The 22,809-nt window shown below is 37.3% G+C and overlaps 1 protein-coding gene across 3 annotated transcripts in view; it reads right to left on the bottom strand.

Moving 5' to 3' along the window:
* Positions 1–17,836, bottom strand: part of GOLGB1 (golgin B1) — a 124,527-nt gene extending 106,691 nt beyond the window's left edge. For 2 of the 3 annotated variants that reach the window (XM_044252245.1, XM_044252246.1), the window contains exon 1: positions 17,666–17,817. The gene's annotated coding sequence lies outside the window, so the exon portion shown is untranslated. Of the gene's footprint in view, positions 1–17,665 lie in introns of all 3 variants that reach the window. The other variant, XM_044252244.1, reaches the window with a different exon arrangement.
* Positions 17,837–22,809: the final 4,973 nt, after the last annotated feature.

Genomic DNA, 22,809 nt, shown 5'->3' with positions numbered 1-22,809 from the left:
GGGGACTTTAACAACCCACTTACATCAATGGACAGATCAGCCAAACAGAAAATCAAGAAAGAAACAATGCCTTTAAATGACACACTGGAACTGTGTGTGTGTAAATGGATGATGGGCATAAGGAGGGCAACCTGTATGCTATATGCAAGTGATTAATCACTAAAGTCTAACCCTGAAACTAATACTGCACTATATATTAACTAACTTGAATTTAAATAAAATCTTGAAAGCAAAAAAAATCTTGAGAAGAAACAAACAAACTGGACATTTTTTTTTTTACACCATACAAAAAAATAAATTCAAAGTGAAATAAAGACTTAAATGTGAGACCTGAAACCATAAAAATCCTAGAAGAGACACAGGCAGTAACGTCTTTGACATTGGCCATAGCAACTTGAGAGATATCTCCTGAGACAAGGAAGAATAAGCAAAAATAAACAGTTGGGACTACATCAAAATAAAAATTTCTGCACAGCAAAGGAAACATCAACAAAACTAAATGGCAACTTGCAGAATGGGAAAAGATACTTGCAAATGACATATCCAATAAAGGGTTAATATCCAAAATATATGAAGAACTTACAAAATCCAACACCTAAAAACCAAATAATCCAATTAAAAAATGGGCAGAAGACATGAACAGACATTTCCCCAAAGAAGACATACAAATAGCCAACAGTACATGAAAAGATGTTCATCATTACTTACCATGAGGAAAATGCAAATCAAAACCACAATGAGATCTCAGGTGTCAGAAGAGTTAAAAATCAACAACACAAGAAACAACAGGTGTTGTCAAGGATGTGGAGAAAAAGGAAACTTCTTGCACTATTGGTGGAATACTAACTCATGCAGCCACTCATGGCTCTTTGAGATGCTTCCATTTTCTGTATGGATATTATTTTGCTCTTTTTCTTATAATAACTTTGTATGGAAATTGCGTTACTTTTCGGGTGCTCATTTTTTTTTAAAAGATTTTATTTATTTATTTGACAGAGAACACAAGTAGGCAGAGAGGCAGGCAGAGAGAGAGAGAGAGAGAAGCAGGCTCTGCACTGAGTAGAGAGCCCGATGCGGGGCTCAATCCCAGGGTCCCGGGATGATGACCGGGACTGAAGGCAGAGGCATCAACCTGCTGAGCCACTCAGGCGCCCCAATGTTGCTGAATTTTTAGAAGGAAATTTATTTTGGATAGCTTTGCTTACTTTGCAGAGCTCCCTTTTACATTGTTTTCCAATGTTGGTTCAAAATGTGGCCATTGGATTTCTGAGATTTCCAGGCTCTTTTTCCACTATCCCAACTCTCTTTATCTGGGTCTTCCTTTGTTCTCTGTTGACTCTGTCTTAATGAATTTTTATTCCATCCTCAATAGAGACCCTGTTCTGAAAGAGAACCCTGACTCTTCATTTTTGAGAGTTCATGGGGCCCAGACTCTTTAACCATTTCAGACCTTGCAGGTTCCTTGCATTTAGGTGCTGTTGGAGAAAGGATATACCTCTTTTTCATTTGCTGTTCTTTAATTGGCTCAGCACATTTTCCAGTGAATATCCACTAGTTCCTTTGTGGTTCTCTTGGTATCCTGTCTGTCACTTCTTACAGCTTCTATAGGGGAGCATTATTTTACCTCTGTACCTTTAAGGTTTTTCACTGGGCCTGAGAATTAAATTTACATAGGACAGGTTAACAGGGAAAGCATACAGATTTATTAAGTATAAATTTTAAGTGACACTGGAGCACTCATAAGGATATGAAGACCAAAAGAAGCAGTTAGAGTAGAACACTTATATATTGAGTTGGACAGAGAACTGTAAATTGTGATAATGATACAAGGCAAAGGGGTGGTTACTCATGGAGAAGTGACTAGGAAGATAAGAATTCACAGACAAGATTTGTTTTTACAAATTCCTCTCAGCCTCAAGTCTCCATCTCTGCAGATAAGAACGTTACTTTCCCAGGACATCTTCAATGTGGGGTTTTATATCTTGCTTTCAGGAAGAAAAAGTGGAGGTCAGAGCATCTTTTTATTCCTGCTGTTTTTCAATGACCTTAGCTCAAAATAATCTTTATGTCCAAATGGCATATTTGGGGTGGAACATTCTGCCATCCCCCTTCACTTCCCTCTTCCTTCCATATGGACAGCAACTGACATGCAGATCTTGTGGCTGCTGGTGGTTTGTCTATATCGTGTTTATTTTAGAGTTTGTGGGAAATTTTGCAACATAGTTTTTGGTTTTTTTGTGGAAGTTGTATATGCTGTATATAGGTTTTTGGCTTTGTTATCTGCTTTGTCAGTTTTTATGTGGGAATTCAGGAAGATCCACAATCAGTGCTGTCTCCTACACCCATCTTCTCAGAGTCCCATCAGTTGGTTGATTTTGTGTGTGTGTGTGTGTGTGTGTGTGTGTGTGTGCTTGTTCCTAATGTGGTCTGAAAAATTTGAAGATGAAGTGAATTTGTTTGATAAATTAGGTTCTGCTCTGACTTTCTTTGATTAGTACAAATCTCTGTGCCTAATAAAGACTCTTTAGTTTTAGTGTTCATTTCCTTCATTAATGATTACTATAGAAAATTCAACCTCTAGAGTTGAAAAGAAAGTTTAGTCTATGTAATGGTGGGTTGTGATTTTTTTTTTAAACTATAGTTATGAGTCTCACAGTTTAAGTGAGTGGTTACATATGATCCCATTTACTTAAATGTGAGCCTGTGTTGTCTTCTTAGTAGTTACATATATACTAATACATGGTCCTATGTTGCCCTTTGAGGAGTGGTTTTCTTTCCTGTTTCATACATCTTTCCTAAATGTTATATGCTAGTTAGATTATTCAGGATAACCTGTTATAGAAACAAACTCTCCACTACTTCTTTCTTAGTTAAGGACCATGATTGCCCTAAACATTATTACTACTCAGAGTAGAAGAAAACTTTAGCAGAAATTGGTTTTATTCAGGTACTTATTTTGTGCAAGAGCTCTTGTATTTCTCCCTGCTGAGGCTTTTAAAGACCAAACAACATTTTATCATTAAACATAAAATTTAGCATGATTACCTATAATAGTGCTATGTACAGTATAGTTCTTTTTTTATTTTTCCTATGAAGTATTAATACTTTCACTTTCAAAGAGTTTATGGACTAGCTATTGACATAATCTGAATGAGCGAATAAATAAATAATAAATAAGGGATGTAGGAATTTGTGTGCGTGTGTGTGTGTGTATGTGTATTTACGTTGTCTTTCTTCTTTAATGAGTTTTGTTAGCTTGTATCTTTTAAAGAATTGTCCCATTTCTTCTATGTTGATGAATTTATGGGAATAGAATTAATTTGTAGTGTTATAGTATTTTAGTGTATGTTGTAATATTTTAATGTATATTAGATCTATAGTGATTTTTCCTTTCTCATAATTGGTATTGATAGTTTGTGTCTTCTTTGTTTTTCCTTGATCAGCCTGGCTAGAGCTTTATCAATTTTTTTTGATCTTTTCAAAAAACCACTTAAAATTATTTTAATTCCACTTAGCTAACATGTAGTGTTATATTAGTTTCAGGTGTACAATATAGGGATTAAATAGTTCCTTACATCACCCAGTACTTATCACAACAAGTATACTCCTTAATCCCCATCACCTAGTAACCCATCACCCCGAACCTCAACTCTGGTAACCATAGTTTGTTCTCTATGATTAAGAGTCTATTTCTTTGTATCTCTCTCTTTTTCTCCTCTTTGCTCACCTTTTTCTTAAGTTCTACATGAGTGATTCCATATGGTATTTGTCTTTTCTGACTGACTTATTTCATTTAGCATTGTACTTCCTAGCTCCTATTGTCCTAGTGTCCTATTGAAGTGACACTTCTATTGAAGTGTCCTTCAATCAATAAATGGATGAAAAAGATGTGATATATATATAGATAATATATATATATAAAATGAGATATGTATATCTATACATATATGTATAGATATATATGTATACATATACATGTATATATCTAGATATATAGATCTATAGATATAGATAGATATATGTATAGATATATGTATACATATACATATATGTATATATGTATGTATAGATATATATGTATACATATACATAACATATATGTATACTCTATATGTATATACATATATGTATAGATATACATATCTCATATTTTATATATATTATCTATATATATATATCTCACATCTTTTTCATCCATTTATTGATTGAAGGACACTTGGGCAGCTTTCATATCTTGGCTATTGCAAATAAAAAAAGGAGTACAAATGTATCCATTTGAATTAGTTTTTTTTATCCTTTTGGTAAATACTTAGTAGTGCAGTGGCTGGATTGTAGGGTAGTTCTATTTTTAACTTTTTGAGGAACCTCAAGCAGAGAGAGTCAATGATCATATGGTTTCACTTATTTATGGAGCATAACAAATAGCATGGAGGACAAGGGGAGATGGAGAGGATAAGGGAGTTGAGGGAAATTGGAAGGTTCTCTCATGAACCATGAGAAACTATGGACTCTGAAAAACAATTTGAGGGTTTTGAAGGGGCGGGGGGTGGAAGGTTGGGGGAACCAGGTGGTGGGTATTAGAGAGGGCACGGATTGCATGGAGCACTGGGTGTGGTGCAAAAAAACAATGACTACTGTTACACTGAAAAAAATAAATAAATTAAAAAAAAAAAAAAAGTCCTAGCCAGATCAATTAGGCAAGGAAAAAAATAAAAGGCATCCAAATCAGAAATAAGTAAAATTGTCTCTGTTTGCAAATAACATGATTTTACATGCAGGAAACCCTAAAGACTCCACCAAAAAATTATAACAACTAGAGGTGCCTGGGTGGTTCAGTTCGTTGGGCGTCCAACTCTTGATTTTGGCTCAGGTCATAATCTCAGGAGTGTGGGATCAAGCCCTGCCTCAGGCTCAGCACTCAACATGGAGTTTGCTTGAGTTTCTCTCCATCTGCCCTTCCCCTTGCTTATCCCTTTTCTCTCTCTCTTTCTCTTCAATATATATCTTTTTTTTTCCTTTTTTTTATCAATTTATTTATTTTCAGAAAAACATTATTCATTATTTTTTTTCACCACACCCAGTGCTCCATGCAATCCGTGCCCTCTATAATACCCACCACCTGGTACCCCAACCTCCCACCCCCCCGCCACTTCAAACCCCTCAGATTGTTTTTCAGAGTCCATAGTCTCTCATGGTTCACCTCCCCTTCCAATTTACCCAAATTCCCTTCTCCTCTCTAACGCCCCTTGTCCTCCATGCTATTTGTTATGCTCCACAAATAAGTGAAACCATATGATCACTGACTCTCTCTGCTTGACTTATTTTACTCAGCATAATCTCTTCCAGTTCCGTCCATGCTGCTACAAAAGTTGGGTATTCATCCTTTCTGATGGAGGCATAATACTCCATAGTGTATATGGACCACATCTTCCTTATCCATTCATTCTTTCCATAGTTTGGTGACCGTGGCCATTGCTGCTATAAACATTGGGGTACAGATGGCCCATCTTTTCACTACATCTGTGCCTTTGGGGTAAATACCCAGGAGTGCAATCTTTTTAAAAAATTATTACAACTAATAAATGAATTCAATAAAGTTTCAGAATATAAAATCAATATATAAAAATTATTATGTTCCTTTATACCAACAACAAGCTATCCCTCCCAAATTAAGAAAATAATCCCACTTATCTTCGCAGTTTAAAAAAATAAAGTACTTAGGAATACATTTAACTAAGGAAGTAAAAGATCTATACACTCAAAATTATAACACATTGAAGAAAGGAATTCAGAAAAAACATAAAAATGGAAAGATATTCATAGTCACAGACCTAAAGAACATTATTAAAAATCCATACCACACTCAAAGCAATCTACAGATTCAATGCAATCCCTATCAAAATTCCAATGCCTTTTTTTTTTTCACAAAAATTTTTTTAAAAGTCTAAATCATACGGAACCACAAAAAACCCAGAACGGACAAAGCAATCTCGAGCAAAAGCAAAGCTGGAGGCAACATGCTTTTGGTTTCAAAATATACCAAAGCTAGATGGGTGATGAGTATTAAGGAGGGCACTTGTTATGATGAGCCCTGGGTGTTGTATGTAAGTGATTAATCACTGAATTCTGCTCCAGAAACCAATATTATCCTGTATGTTAACTACCTAAAATTTAAATTTAATAAATTGGGGAAAAATATATACCATAAAGCTATGGTAATCAAAACATTAAGATATTTGCATAAAACAGTCATACAGACTAATGGAACAGTATAAAGAGCCCAGAAATAAATCCATATATTTATAGCCAATTGATCTTCAAAAAAGGTGCCAAGAACACACAATGGGGAAAGGACAGTCCCTTTAATAAACAGTGCTGACAAAACTGGTATCCACGTGCAGAAGAACAAAACTGGACCCTTATCTCACACCACATAAAAAAATCAACTCAAACTGTATTAAAGACTTAAACGCAAGACCTGAAATTATAAAACTAGTAGAAGAAAGCATGGGGGAAAGCTTCTTGACATAATTTCTTGGATACAACCTGAAAAGTACAAACAAAAGCAAAAAAAGACAAATGAGATTGTGTCAAACTAAAAAGCCACACAGCAAAGGAAACAAGACTATAAAGAGGCAACCTACAGAATGGGAGAAAATATTTGCAAACATCTGATAAAGGATTAATATCCAAAATACACAAGAAACTCAACTCAATAGCAAGAAAACCTTATTTTAAAATGGGCAGATGAAATAAAGCTTTGCTTGACCTTCAAAATAAATAAATAAATAAATAAATAAATAAATAAAATGGGCAAAGGAACTGGACAGACATTTCTCCAAAGAAGACATATAAATGGCCAAAATATACATGAAAAAATGCTCAACACCAAAAATCATCAGGGAAATATAAATCAAAACTGCAATATCACATCATACCTGTTAGAATGGCTATTATCAAAAAGACAACAGATAACAAGCATTGGCCAGGATGTAGAGAAAAAAAAGAACCCTTGTACACTGTTGGTGGGAATATAAGTTGATACAGCTATTATAGAAAACAGTCTGGAGGTTCCTCAAAAAATTAAACATAGAACTACCTTATGATCCAGCAATCCCACTTCTGGATATATATCCAAAGGAAAAGAAAGCAGTATCTTAAAGAGATATCTGCAATTTCATGTTCATTGCAGCATTACTTACAATAGCTAAAATATAGAATCACCTAAGTATCCATTGACAGATGAACAGATGAAGAAAATATGTTGCATATACACAATGAAATATCACTCAGCCCTAAAAAAACAATGAAATCCTGTCATTTATGAGAACATGGATGAACCTGGAGGACATTATGCTAAGTGAAATAAATGCCAACTCAGAAAGACAAATACTGCATGATCTCACTTATGCTGGAATCTAAAAAAGTCAAATTTGTAGAAGCAGACAGTAAAATGGTGGTTGCCAGGGAAAAGTGGGTGAGGGAAATAAAAAGATGTTTGTCAAAGTATACAAACTTTCACTTACACAGAAAGAACAAATTCTGGGGATCTGCTGTATAGCACAGTGACTACAGTTAATAACACTGCATTGAATGCCTGAAATTTGCTGAGACAGTACATCTTAAATGTTCTCACCACACACACAAAAGGGCAATTTGCTTGATTGAGGTAATCATTTAACAATGTACATGCAGAGAGAAACATTACATTGTACATCTTAAATATACACATTGTCAATTATACCTGAATAAAGCTCAAAAATAACAATGACAATATCTACTTCCAATATTAAAACATTCTTAACAAAAATTAATAGCTAACTGTAAATTTTATACAACATCTAACAGCGCAGCAGAGCATAAACAGTAGGTATACGATAGATATGTATCAAATTTACTTGCAAACTTTGCTGAACACATGCATGTTTTCCTTGGTTTGAAATAAAACAGAAAAACCCAGAAGTGAAGAGGAAACTCAAGAAGTAACGGAAAGTTTAAAAAATAATTTTGGCAATGAATATGAAACTAAAAAAATTTTTTAAAGTAAAATGAATAATCATAATAAATCATGCCTTAAGAAAAATAGAAAGTGGGGGCACCTTGGTGGCTCAGTCATTAAGCATCTGCCTTTGGCTCAGGTCATGATCCCAGAGTCCTGGGATCAAGTCCCACATTGGGCTCCCTGCTCAGTGAGAAGCCTGCTTCTCCCTCTCCCACTCTCCCTGCTTGTGTTCCCTCTCTCACTGTGTCTCTCTGTCAAATAAATTTTTTTAAAAAATTAAAAGAAAAATAGAAAGTTAAAGAATAATTTTACAGGGGCGCCTGGGTGGCTCGTGGGTTAAGCCTCTGCCTTCAGCTTAGATCATGATCTCGGGGTTCTGGGATCAAGTCCTATATCGAGCTTTCTGCTCAGCGGGGAGCCTGCTTCCCTCTCTCTCTCTCTGCCCGCCTCTCTGCCTACTTGTGATCTCTCTCTGTTAAATAAATTAAAAATCTTTAAAAAAAAAAAAGCTAAAAAATAAAGAATAATTTTACAAATCAAAAAGAAATTACCTGTAAGCTAAACATGCAACTACCTTATGACCCAGCAATTTTATCTCAGAGAGTTCACACAATAACCTATACATTAGTGCCCATAACAGCTTCGGTTTTAAAAACCCAAAATTGTAATCAGCAAAGAAGTCCTTCAACAAGAAAATGATTAAAGATACACAGCAAAGAATACTACACAGCAATAAAAAGGAACAAACTACTGATACATCCACTAATTTAGATATGTCTCCAATTATGTTGAATTTTAAAAAGAGAGCCAATTTTCCAAAAGTTACGTATTATATAGTCCTATTCCTATATAATATTTTTGGAATCACAGAATTTTAGAAATGGAAGACAGATTAGTGATTGCCAGTACTTAGGAAGGGGTTGGAGGTAGGAGGGTAGAAGGCGGCGGCTAAAGTTATAAAAAAGCAACACAAGGGGTCTTTGTGGTGTTGAAATAGATCACTATCTTAACTGTGGTGGTGGATACATGAACCTACACAAGCAATAAAATTGTACAGAACTTACACACACACAAACATGCAGAGACAAATATACAACTAAAACAAGGTACGTACTAATGTTGGTATCCTCATTGTGATATTATTCAACAGTTTTCTAAAACTTTAACCATTAAGGGAAACAAAACAAACTGTACAAGGGATCTCTGTTTTATTTTATTATGACTGCATATGACTCTATGATTATCTCAATTTTTAAAAGGAAAGAGAAAGAAAAAGAAATGTACTACACACAATGTGATGCCCTATAATTTGATCCTGGAATAGTTAATGGAGAAAATATGGAGTTTAGCTATGAATCAACCCTGGTTTCTCAGTTTTGACAAATGCAATTTGCTAATGTAACATGTTAACATTAGGGAATACTGGGTCAGAAGCATACTGAACCCTAAACTATCTTTGCATATTTTCTATAATAAACCTAAAATTATTCCTAATAACTTATTTTTTAAAATTTTTTTAAAGTTAGACCATAAAAAAGGAATCAGGAGAAAGTGGTAAAGATTGATGAGTCAAATTCCCTGAAGAAGAAAAACAAAGTTACAGAAAAACACACACCAAAAAAAAAAAAAAAGCCCTAAAAAATACTTATCTGAAATTTTAAATTCCTAAAGTCTGAAGCTACATATTGAAAAAGCCCACCATGTAGCAGAGAGTAACAACCCAGAATGATCAACAAGACATTCCAGTAAAATGAATGGACTTAAAAATAATCCTTTGTGATTCAGGCCAAAAGATCATGTGTAAAATTTTTTAAAAAGAAAAGAAAAGAAGACCACCCTCAGACTTTTTAATAGCAATGTGTTTTCCAGAAAAAAACTGGAGTTACAGATTTGAGATATTCAAGGAAAGAAAATGTGAGCCAAGGATTTTATTTTCAGCAAAAATGACCTTCAGATATAAAAAACACAGAGAGAATGTTAAAAGCAAGCAAGAAAATTCATGATAAAATTTCCCATGAGCCTTTCCTAAGGCATCTATTAAAGAGAAGGCTTGAGACAACCAAAATGACTAAAAAAAAACATCATTATGGGGTCCCTGGGTGGCTCAGTCAGTTAAGCATCAGTTTTTGGGTCAGGTCATGATTCCAGGTTCCTGGGATACAGCCCTGCACCTGGCTCCCTTCTCAGTGGAAAGTCTGCTTCTCCCTCACCTTCTCGTTCCGTTCATGCTCTCTCGCTCTCATGCTCTCTTTTTCTCTCTTCCAAATAAATAACTTAAAAAAAAATCATCATCATAAAGACTGGTGGTAAGCACTAAATACAGAGTTAATTGTAGAACTAAGACTGAGATGGAGAGAACATAATATTTAATGATTATATGCTCTGACAATACATATGGCTACTGTAAAGAAAAACTGGGAGGAATGTGAATAACATATACAAAAAGAAAAAAAAAACCTTTTAGAACTGTTTGCAATAACCAAAATTAGTGGTGGTATATCGGTACAGTTATTCCTTGGCAACTGTGTATGTGTCATGTGGAATTGAAGTAAATGAGCAACTAACAGGCATAGTAATTCTATCAGATTTTCAGTATGAAAAAAGGAAATACAGGTTGGGGCACCTGGGTGGCTCAGTCGTTAAGCGTCTGCCTTTGGCTCAGGTCATGATGACAGGGTCCTGGGATCTAGCCTCGCATCAGGTTCCTTGCTCAGTAGGAAGCCTGCTTTTCCCTCTCCCACTCCCCCTGCTTGTGTTCCCTCTCTCACTGTCTATCAAATAAATAAATAAAATCCTAAAAAAAAAGGAAATACAGGTATAAAACAGAAGAAATTAAGAACCTCAAGATAAAAGCTGATCTTGAATTTGGATTGAAAGTATCAGTATGAACTTACAAGGTATTTTTACTTTAGTACTTCTATTTTCCTAGCTCTGTCCACCGAAAAGCCTTAAAAATAAGGACAAACTGAGAAGCAATGAACATCTCTAGTGCCAGATTGGCATCTTGCAATGCTATTTCCCATTAAATTTTCTTTTTTCTTAAATAGCAGAGCTTCTTAGAGAAAGAGCTACCAGTTCTGCAGTAGGAAATGTACAAAATGAGCCTGAAACATCTTGTGATACAAAATAGTAAGGAAGCTATCAAAAATTAACTAGAGTCAGATGGGATCAGGAGAGAGACAAACCATAAGAGACTCTTAATCTCACAACACAAACTGGGGGTTGGGGGGTGCAGGTAGAAAGAGGGTGGTGGGGTTATTTACATTGGGGAAGGTATGTGCTATGGTGAGTGCTGTGAAGTAGTAGACCTGGCAATTCACAGACCTGTACCCTTGGGCTAATAATACATTAAATGTTAATTAAAAAAATAAAAAGTTTTTTAAAATATTTTTTAAAAAATTAACTGGAGTCATGTCAAGAGACCTGGACGCCAAACTGGGTTGGTTCTCACAGGCCAAAGGAATAAGTGAGTTTCTAAGAAGAGTAGGAATTGCAATATATTGAAACCCATGAAAAATATTTAATTCAACAAGTTCATAATATTAAACTAGTCACCATCTAAACTAAGTATCTTGAAAACTATCCGAGTCAAGGATTTATCTGGTCTTTTCTATTTGAACTTTACAATTCAGGAACCAAATATAAATAAATGATCCATCTCCATATAAAATTATTCCAGCTAATAAATGGAAACAAAATGGTAGAACTGGAATATTTAGTCTATTATTTTGCATCTCCTTTTGAATCCATGGATGTAGACATTGAGCATCAACAACTGATAATAACAACAAAAAAAATATCTTGAACCTTCTGATAAAAGACTATACCACAACCCATAGTTTTGATGGAGATCAAACCTCAGTCTGGAGAAGCCTCTGGATCCAGATGCTAATTTGCAAGAAATGCAAAGGACATAGGAATATGCTGCATTGCCCCATGAAAGTGAAATTTTCGAAGTGTGGGAAACTCCATAGGTTAAAAAAATCCAAGTTCTTCAACAGAAATTATAGGGAAAAGACTTAATATATAACAAGTTAAAAGGTGGGGGGGGGCAAGATTCACATTTGATGATAAAACTAGAGAGAAACCACAAGGAAATGATTTCTATGAAAAGAAGGAGAACATGGAGGAGTTTCTTGGATGACTAACAAAGTTAGATTTCTTGAGCTCAGAGTTATGACAAGAATGCCTACTTCCTAATAATTCATCAAACTATATACTTTTTAGTGTGTTTTTTTGTACTTGAGTTTTGTTTTATAATAAAAAGGTCTTTTTAAAAAATCAATTAATAGCTAGAGCTGTCCATAAGCGAGTTACTGGACTTAACCCCTGGACTGGTCACAAACCATGACCTATAAATACCTTAATCACTGGCCACTTTCCATAATTTTCACTTCAAATTCTCCAACCAACCTCCATCTCTCCTCTATCATAGCCGTGCTATTTGCACCCACACTTTCTGCTTTAAGGAGTCTGGATCTTACTGCTACTGCTACTACCTTTAGAGCTAAATAGAAAATTACTGAGATTTCAGAAATTGTGACAATGTCTGCAACCATTTTAAAACCATAGGCCCTTTAGAGAAATGTGAAACATATGCACATATGTACACATCCAAGGTGGTATGACCTAAATAAAAACTTTCATATCTCCCCATTAGCCCAGAACATTGTTATGGTTATGTAATTTCAATTGGGAAAGTAATTTTTTTTTCATTTTCCAAACACAATTAAAACCCTGAATGTTTTCTCAAACTAAAACTCCATCTTCCTTTCCCCCGCACCACTGGTATCCACCACTACCATGTGTGAGATTCTCATTCATCCTCCCTAGGAGAGTGTGTCTTCACCAGCATTCTATCAAAAATTACTGCACATGGACATAGGACAACAATAATAGTAATGGTAACAATTACCAAGCAATATGTACCACTTTACATACATTTCTCTATAATACTCACAAAATATACAAGATCAGTATTATCATCATTGCCATTTTAAGATAAGGAAAACTGACAGAGAAATTAATACATTTCAAAAGCTGTCTGCTAAATAAGCATTACTGAGTAAGATAAAAAGCTCTTAGAATCAAAAGTGGGTTACTTTTCTCACATAACAGTTTAAAACCAGTGAGGTAAGTGAGGTAAGATCACTATTAAGATGTACCATTTCAGGTCAAAGTAAAAGGAGTTTCTCATAGAGTGATTCAATAATCCAAGAGGTCCATGAAAAGGTAGGTAGTATAGTGGAAAAAGCACCAAATCAGGAGCCAGGAACTGAGTTTTCAGTTCTGGCTCCAAAAGAAAGAGGCTATACTCTGCTGGGTAAGTTATTTTACAGTTTCCTTATCTTCAAATGAAGAAGACTGACAAGAAGCACTCTAATGAACAGTACTATGACTCCATGATTCAAGAGTTATTTGTATAGCTGTTGACATAAAAGGAATAATATGGAAATGTAATTGGGAAAGGCATCTCAAGCACAGTTAAGTGCTTTAGGTTGTTCAAAGGTAGAGAATTTGAGGGCAAAAGAGACACTATTAGTCATGCTTAAGCGAAATGAAGGAGGATGGATCTCTCCCTCTTTTTAGGCTCACTATAGGGCAGATATGAACAAAAGCATATATAAAAATTAGTAAAGGGAAAAACACTCATGTTCACAGTAAGAAATTTATGTAAGGAATATATGTGACTGTTGGACAAAAAATGCTCTTGCTACTGTTTTATAAAGCACCAGAATCGTGAGTACCAACTTGGGAAAAGGAAAAATAAAGGGCTTCAGGCAATGGCCAACCTCCAATAAAACACTTAGGCAAATAAAACAATCTTTCAAAGTCATTGCTGGCCACACCTTCCACAAATGCTGCCACAGGATCTCAGCACTTGTATGTTGAGGTGGCACCTGGAATTTCATAAGTATTATTTTCTCACAGTCTTCACTTCTTGCTATATATAATTATTCTCAAAATACCCACTTGGCATGGAGCATAATGCCAGGAGCCACAAAAATATGAAAAGAAATATAAGGCATGCCTCTAAGCACAGAGAACTTAGTACAAAGGCTTTGGAAAATAAAGGCATAACTGAAGACAGTGCATGCCTGGGAGCTCATCTATTTGCTTTGGAATTTAAATCACATTTTCCCAAAGAAACAACACAGAAAATGGTGAGCTCTCCAAGCCACTCCTCTAATTTATTTAATGCGTACTTGGTTAAGCCTCAGTAGTTTTTCTAAATTCTCAGTATGATTCTCAATCAGTTTGAGGATCTAAGAGGATATGATATGATGCTAGATAGCAGGGGAAAAGCATATCCAATGTTATGACATAATTTTACAATTACAAAATGAAAAGATAATATTTATTCATTAATAAATTTAGAAGTAAATGGTGGTTAATAATTTATATACACAGCACTACACACTAAGTACTGTTTCAATAGCTTTACATATAAAAACTTAATCTATCTCATTATTTTTTTTTTTCTTTTTTTAAAGATTTTATTTATTTCTTTGACAGAGCGAGATCACAAGCAGGCAGAGAGGCAGGCAGAGAGAGAGGAGGAAGCAGGCTCCCCGCTGAGCAGAGAGCCCCACGCGGGCCTCGATCCCAGGACCCTGAGATCATGACCTGAGCCAAAGGCAGCGGCCTAACCCACTGAGCCACCCAGGCGCCCTCATTACTTTTTTTTATTATTAAAACAAACCCAACAAGGATGTACTATCAATATCTCCTGTTTTAAGCGGAGTAAACTATAACATAAAGGAGATTAATTTGACTAGTCACAAAGCTCCATAAAGCTTCTAGGTCGGAAGAGATAAACAAAAGATATCTATTTTCTCAGTAACCTCATCACCCAACATTATTCACTGGGCTGGCCCCAGTGAATAATGATCACCTAAATAGAGCTGGGGCCATGAGAGCACTCATATACTTACAAATACTTATACTTCTACAAGTACTCTTTTTTGAGCAGTACATAAACTAAAATAAAATGATTCAGAGTGGTATGGCCCAAAGAATCCCACGTTTATACCATAGATACATTCACACAAGGGCACAAGGATATATGTACATGTTTGTGATGTCTAATACTGAATACAACCTGATGTCCATCAATAGGGGACACACTAAATATATTTCCATATTTCTACAGGGAATGCTGCATAGCCTTTTAAAAGAATGAGGTAGGTTAGGGATGTCTGGGTGGCTCACTTGGTTAAGTGCCTGCCTTCGGCTCAAGTCACAATCCCAGGGTCCCAGGATCGAACCCTGCATTCCCCTGCCTGGTTCTCCCTCTGCCTGCTACTCCCCCAGCTTGTGCACGTGCTCTCTTTCTCTCTCCCTCTCTTTCTCCCTGACTAATAAATAAATAAAATCTTTTTCAAAAGTAAATAAAAGGGATGATATTAAAAAAAAGAATGTGGTAGTTTAATACTTATGGATAGAGGAAAATATAGTATTAAGTGGCAAAAGAAAGCTGGAGAACAGTATGTGTATCATGATCCCACTTGTGGGAGGGAAAAAGGAGGAGGATATATGTACTTGAGTATGATCAGAAAGTTTCTTAAGAAGAAACAAGAAATTATCTATAGCGCCTTACTTCAGCAAAGAGAACAGGAAAAAAGGTCAGGAGCTAGAGAAGAAAGAGATTTTTGTTATTATATTTTTTTACTGAATTTCATTTTACCAAAAATACATATTGCTGATTTTTACATGGCTTAATTAAAAATATAGTGTTATTGAGCCTAGCCTCTTTTTTATGTAGTGGTTCCTAACAAAAGACTGGTATGTAATGATCAGTGATGAGATAAGTTCCAAATGATTTATTCCTTATACTTTTTTTAACCAAAAAGTTTATGAATGATTTATTATTTTTATAAATTAGTAAAATCAATATCCCTTTAAGTAATCCATTAATGCAAAGGGGGGGAAAGGAGGGGCCTTTAAGAGTCAAACAGAAGGGAAAAAAATGATCACCTAAAGATCGTTTTTATGGGGACACCTGGGTGGCTCAGTGGGTTAAAGCCTCTGCCTTCGGCTCAGGTCATGATCCCAGGGTCCTGGGATCCAGCCCTGCATCATCGGGCTCTCTGCTCAGCAGGGAGCTTGCTTCCTCCTCTCTCTCTGCCTGCCTCTCTGCCTACTTGTGATCTCTGTCTGGCAAATAAATAAAATCTTTAAAAAAAAAAAAAGATGGTTTTTAGGAGGTTCTATCCCAGAAGAATGGAGGTCCAAAAAAAAAAAAAAAAGGTTCTCCCATCCAGCCTGAAGGTCCTTAGATATGTAAACAACCTTATGTGGTTCCCAAATTGGGTTGGGAGTGTCCTAGAGAGTGGGCAAGAATTTACTTTCCATCCTTTTAAATGTGTTTGTCTTTATGTTTACTGTGCTATGCACACTACTATCCATAATTAAATATAATATATTTGGAATATACTTGCTTAAAAATGTTTTATTGATAGGGTGTGTAAAAATGTTTGTGAACTACTGGATATGGTTAAACAAATGTAATGCAGTGAGAAGGAAAGCATTAGATGTTCACTCCATGGTCAAGGGATGAAAACTAAAAGCTGAGAAACGATCAGTGTATAATATTTGCAACTTTTTAGTTCTCTTCAACTTTTCCTGTATCTATTTTATGACCAAATCCTGCCATTTCCAACCTAACATTTACTGGGTTTGACTAGTCATAGTCATTCTGACCATACAAATTTAATTGTTTCTGGAAAGGCCTCCTAGACTCTCTGTACAGAGTATTCCACTGCCATCTTGCAAAGAACTTTAAGATCCTTTAAAAGCTCGGAAAGCTTCTAACAATCGCCAAAAGTGAAAGTACTTATGCAGTGACTTTAAATATCTCTGTCCCACACTTAAACTGTCCTTTCCCCATAGACCAACTGGAACTCTTTAAATAAGTCAGACAAATATATTCCTCGTTTGTCAGGGGACTCACCCTCCCCTTCCCCCTACACAGCACTCTCGTTAAGCAGATAAATATCAAGTTCTTTTTCCTCCAGAACTTTCTTCAGGGTTCCCTTTCCTCTAACTGCCTGCCCACCTCTGATTCCTGGGATTTTAGTGCTGATGGCATCGCCAAGATCATTCCTCTCCCCGAATCTCACCAGCAATTCATTACCAGGATCGTTTGACATGCACCCTTTTTGTGTTGTAGCTCCACTGTTTCTGTGATCTCCGCCTTCAGGAGCTTTGATTCCTTTGGGTCTCGCCTCTCTTTCCCGACACAAAGTTTGTTTACGGCCTGAACGCAGGGGCCGGGCAGGTTCTCTCCGACGTCAGCTACTGCGTAACTAGGGCGGCCTAAAGAGGCCGCTCACGGAACGAGGCCGAGCGGACAGGACTGACCCGAGAGCCCCTCCGTCGCCCCCGGAGAAGAAACGTCCTGGGTCGGGGGCTGACCGCGCATATGTGCCTCGAGGCCGCGCAGGGAGATCCCGAAGCCCTTCGACGGGGCCAGTTTGCTTGTGAGCAACTAGAAGTAGGCCTGGTAGGTGAGAGGAGGCGTGTGTAGGGCCGGACTCCGGACTGAATCAGGAAGAAGGGCAGGGAAGCGACCCGAGAGTGGCCGCTTCCGCAGCCCCTGCGCAGGGGTGACCGTTAAAAAGACTCAAGGAAGGGAAGAGGTGGGAAGTATCCCTCACTCACCTGGAAGAGGCTGCGGCCGGAGGCACCAGCTGCCCCGTTCCAAATTTAAGCCACGTCAGCTCGGGAATCCGGTCCGCGACACCTACCACCGCCGCGCCCCGTCAAGGGACTCAACCACTCGCAGTTGGGACGGAAGATGGGATTAGGGAATGAACCAATCCCGGCTACCGGCGGAGCGTTACCAGGGAGACCAGGCACGCCTTGTTTGTAACTAACCCATCAACAATGACGGAAACCAATCAACGCCAGGAAATTCTCTGCTTCCTCAAAGAAAGAGCCAATGGTCTCTAAACAGTGGAGGAGGGGCGGAGTCAAACGTGAGCAAGTGTTCCGGAAGAAGATCTGCGGGAGAACCGGAAATGCCGGGAGGGCGGGCTTTCTGCGGGAGGTCAGGTGTTAAGCGGTGTGAAGGGGATGAGTTGCTCCCTCCAGTGCCCTTGCGTTGCTGGTGGTGACTCGCCTAGATTACAGCTTGGGCTTTTGCGGAGCCCCGTACTGCGAGTACCAGGTGTCATAGGATTGTTGAATGAGCTTTGAGAAGGGAGTGGGGATATGGATTTTGCTCTTAGAATCGTAAAATATCAAGAACCCCAAAATAGGTGGTCGAATGTGATTTTTTCATTTTACTGACAAAAAATAAGAACCGGAATAAAGGGAGTCACCCAAAGATAAATGGTGATGTGGAGATTAGAACTCGGACTAGAACCTGGCAGCTTCATGAAAGAGAATCTGAGATGTCTCTAAGGACACGAGTGGGAGAATAGGGAATACTACTAGAAAAGTGCCTCCGAGGGAGTGACGTTTGAGCTGGGACTTAAGCAGAAGATGAGATTTGAGGTCCCAGGTCTGCAATGGGAGTCAGTGAGAAGCTCCAGTAATTGTCACCGAAATCATGCGTGCTCTCCTTAAGGCCTAAGGAAAGAGGGGAAAGCCAGCTCCCTTGACTTCAGGTTCTCTTCACAATAAGACCATTAGTTTGAATTTATTGCTAGCTCACTATATGCATCCTTACGCTAATGTTTACGTAACTCTTTGAGATTCAAACATCAGCTCACTAAGGCCTACCGTGACTACTCACCTTTCATAGCAGTCCTCTGCATGCACTATACCCTTTCTCTGCTTATATTTTCCCTAAGCACTTTGCCATCTTTATTTCATTTATCTTTATTTTCTCTCTCCTCACTAAATTATTCCTTCCACAGAACAGGAATTATTGTCTCTTGATCTCAACTGTATCTCCCTCCAGGTCCCAGAACAGTATGCAGTAGAGCACTCAGTATCTTTGGAATCCTTGAAGTAGTATGATTATCATCATCTTACACTGGACAAAATAAGGCTTGAAACGATTAAGTAATTTGCATAAATTCACATAATGAGGGCCAGAGCCAGGATTTGAAGTTATTAAATGCCGAAGCTGCCGTCCTTCATCAGTACATTGTATTCTCTTATCCCTGATTGTACCCACCCAGGAAAGCCTGGATCAGTGCACCCACCAGTCTTCACGCCTACCCAAATTTGGAATACAGAATGCTGCAGGAGAAAATCTGACATAAGGGAGATGGTTACTTCTACACATTCAGTTTCCAATTTCAATCCATCCTCAGCACACCCCCAAATCTTTGGTGTGTTTTCAGCTTCCTCTCCCAATTTCCACAACAGTTACTCAAACCTTTAACATCCTCTTCACATTCCCAGCAGATGTACTTAATTTTTATCTCAGAGAAAATAGGAACCATACACAAACATTGTCTTTCTCCAAATTCCTTGTTTCCACATTCAGCCTTAGAACAGATCTTCCAGGGCTTTTTTTTAAAAGATTATTTATTTATTCATTTGACAGAGGCCACAAGTAGGCAGAGAGGCAGGCAGAGGCAGAGAGAGAGGGAAGCAGGCTCCCTGCTGAGCAGAGAGCCCGACATGGGGCTCGATCCCAGGACCCAGAGGCTATAACCCACTGAGACACCCAGGCGCCCCCAGATCTTCAGTTTTAACAGAATGAAATTTTCTTACGGGAGAAGAGATTAGAAAATTGTCTGTCTAGTAAGTATGTCTTCTTAAGGCCCTGCCTTTCATACTTGGGTCAGCACAGAGTGGTCATTCAGTGAGAATTACAGTGATCACTAGGCATAGGAAGGAATAATAATGCTGGGTGGAGGTTAATGAGCTGAACTGAGGGCACTGAAGGACTGGAAGTCATTTAGAATGCAATTTAATGTGGGACACCTGGGTGGCTCAGTTGGTTGGACGACTGCCTCCGGCTCAGGGCGTGATCCTGGAGTCCCGGGATCGAGTCCCACATCAGGCTCCCAGCTCCATGGGGAGTCTGCTTTGCTCTCTGACCTTCTCCTCGCTCATGCTCTCTCTCACTGTCTCTCTCTCTCAAATAAATAAATAAAATCTTTAAAAAAAAAAAAAGAATGCAATTTAATGAAAGCAGTGTGGGCCTTGAGAAAGTGATCAAGATTATAAAAGGTAACTAGGAGTTGACCCATCAGGTAAAAGAGAACAGAGCAGTGGAGGCAAATGGAGCAGCATGTGCATGGACTATCTGAAGAAAAACATGAGTAACATGAACAGGTAGACAAGGAGTAGGTCATGAAATGGTGTGTGATATTTTATGGTGAAGGGTTTGGATATTATTCTGAACTCTAGAGCAGTTAGGGACTACAGAAATCACAGAAGCCTATCATCACTCAATTACTTGTCCCTTACAGAGTGACCACTCCTCAATTAAGAGTTCAGTGATAACAATTTGGGGACAGGAAATTTCACATCCTCTCTGATTTACTATTACCCAGTTCCCTCTTGGTCTTCTGTTTTCCACTTTTTTTCCTCCTCATTCTCCCCTTTCCTTATGCCAAATAAAAATGTATCCCAAAACCTTCAGGCAGCCTTATTTATTAATGTATTCTTCGTACCTAAGGTAGTATCTTCAACAGAGTACGTGTTCAATAAATAATTGTTAAATGAATAAATGTTTAAATTCATAAGAATCTGATGTATAAGTATGCCAATAAATCTTAAAATATGAAAGAAATAAAAATTTCTTGAGAAACATAGGATAAATAAATGTATATACAAAAAAAATAAAATTGGGGTACCTGGGTGACTCAGTTTGTTAAGAGTCTCCCTTTGGCTCAGATCATGATCTCAGGGTACTGGGATCAAGCCCCCCTCACCCAGTCAGGCTCCCTGCTCAGTGGGGAGTCTGTTTCTCCCTGGAGTGCACGCACACACACTTTCTCTCTCTCTCTCTCTCTCTCTCCCACACACACACACACACACATACACATAAACAAATTTTTTTAAACAATCCTCTCTGGGGGACAATAATTTTAAAAACATATAAAATCACACAATTATATCAATAGATGAAAAAATTTGACACAAACAGCCCTTCATACCAAAACAAACAAACAAACAAACAAACAAAACAAAACCCTTCAGAAAACTAGGAATAGAAGGGAACTGCCTCAACCTGATAGAGAACATCTACAAAAAACTCACAGCTAATATCATTCTTACTGGTTAAAAAAAAAAAAAAGATGTTTTTCCCCCCTAAGATTGGGAACAAGGCAAGTACATCCTCTATCACCACTCCTATTTAACATTTTACAGGAATTTCTATGTAATGTAAAACAAGATATACAGATTGGGAAGAAGTAAAACTATCTTTGTTTATAGAACATGATTATATATGTAGAAAATCCCCTAATAAACTAAGAAAAAATAAAAAGCAAAAACAACAAAACCCTCACCTGGAGTCCCAGGATCGAGTCCCACATTGGGCTCCCAGCTCCATGGGGAGTCTGCTTCTCCCTCTGACCTTCTCCTCGCTCATGCTCTCTCTCACCTCCTCTCTCTCAAATAAATAAATAAAATCTAAAAAAAAAATAAAAATAAAAAAGAAACTAATTCTAAAGTTTATATGGGAAGAAAAATCTGGAATAACTAACAGAACACAGAATAAAGGAGAAGAAGGTGGAGGACAAAGTTGGGGGACCGGCACTGGCTGACTTCGAGACTTACTATAGATCTATAGTAACCAAGACAGTGTGGTAATGGAGAAAGAATACATCAACAGAACAGGTAAGAGAAACCCAAAATAGACCCATGCAAATACAGTCAACTGAGCTTTGATGGAGGAAAAGCAATTCAGTGATGAAATGTCTTTTCAACAAATGGTACTGGAACAATTAGACACCCATATAAAAAAATGAATATAGACACAGACTTACACCTTTCACAAAAATTAACTCAAATGGACCACAGACTTAAATGTAAAATGTAAAGCTATAAGAATTTTAGAATATAGGACCTTGGATTTGGCAATGACTTTTTAGGTACAACACCAAAAGCATGGACTCTGGGAGGCTGTGTGTGTGTGTGTGTGTGTGTGTGTGTGTTGGGGGGGTGATCTGATAAGTTGGACTTGTTTAAAATGAAAATCTTCTGAAAGGCTCTGCCAAGAGAATGAAAAGACAAACCACAGATTAGGAGGAACACCTATCTGGTAAAGGACTAGTATCCAAAATATACAAATAACTAAGAAAACAATCCAATTAAAAAGTAAACAAAACATCTAAACAGCCACCTCACCAAAGAAGATAAATAGATGGAAAATAAGCCTATAAAAAGATGTTGAACATCATATGTCACTAGGGAATTGCAAATTAAAATAACAATGAGATATCACCACATACTTATTAGACATGCAAAAATTTAGAACACTGACAACATTAAATGCTGGTGAGGATGTGGAGCAGCAGGAGCTCTCATTAATTGTTCATGGGACTGCAAAAATGGTACAGTACTTTGGAGGACAATTTGGCAGTTTCCTTATAAAGCTAAACATAGACTTACCATACTATCCAGCAAACATGCTCCTATGTATTTACTCATATTGGTGAAAACTTACATCTACATAAAAACCTTTACATAAATGTTTATAGAAGCTCTATTTATAATTTCCCAAACCTAGAAATAACAAAGATGTCCTTCAAAGGGTGAGTGGATAAACTGTGGTATATCCACACAATGGAATATCTTTCACTAATTTTTAAAAAATGAGCTATTAAGCCACAAAAAGACATTAGGAAAGTTAAATGTGTATTTCTAAGTGAAAGAAGCCAGTCTTAAAAGGT

Source organism: Neovison vison, chromosome 6 (genome assembly GCF_020171115.1).
Source record: "Neovison vison isolate M4711 chromosome 6, ASM_NN_V1, whole genome shotgun sequence".
NCBI lineage: Eukaryota > Metazoa > Chordata > Mammalia > Carnivora > Mustelidae > Neogale > Neogale vison.
Note: the sequence above shows the minus strand (reverse complement) of the source record. Positions and strands in the feature narration are given on the sequence as shown.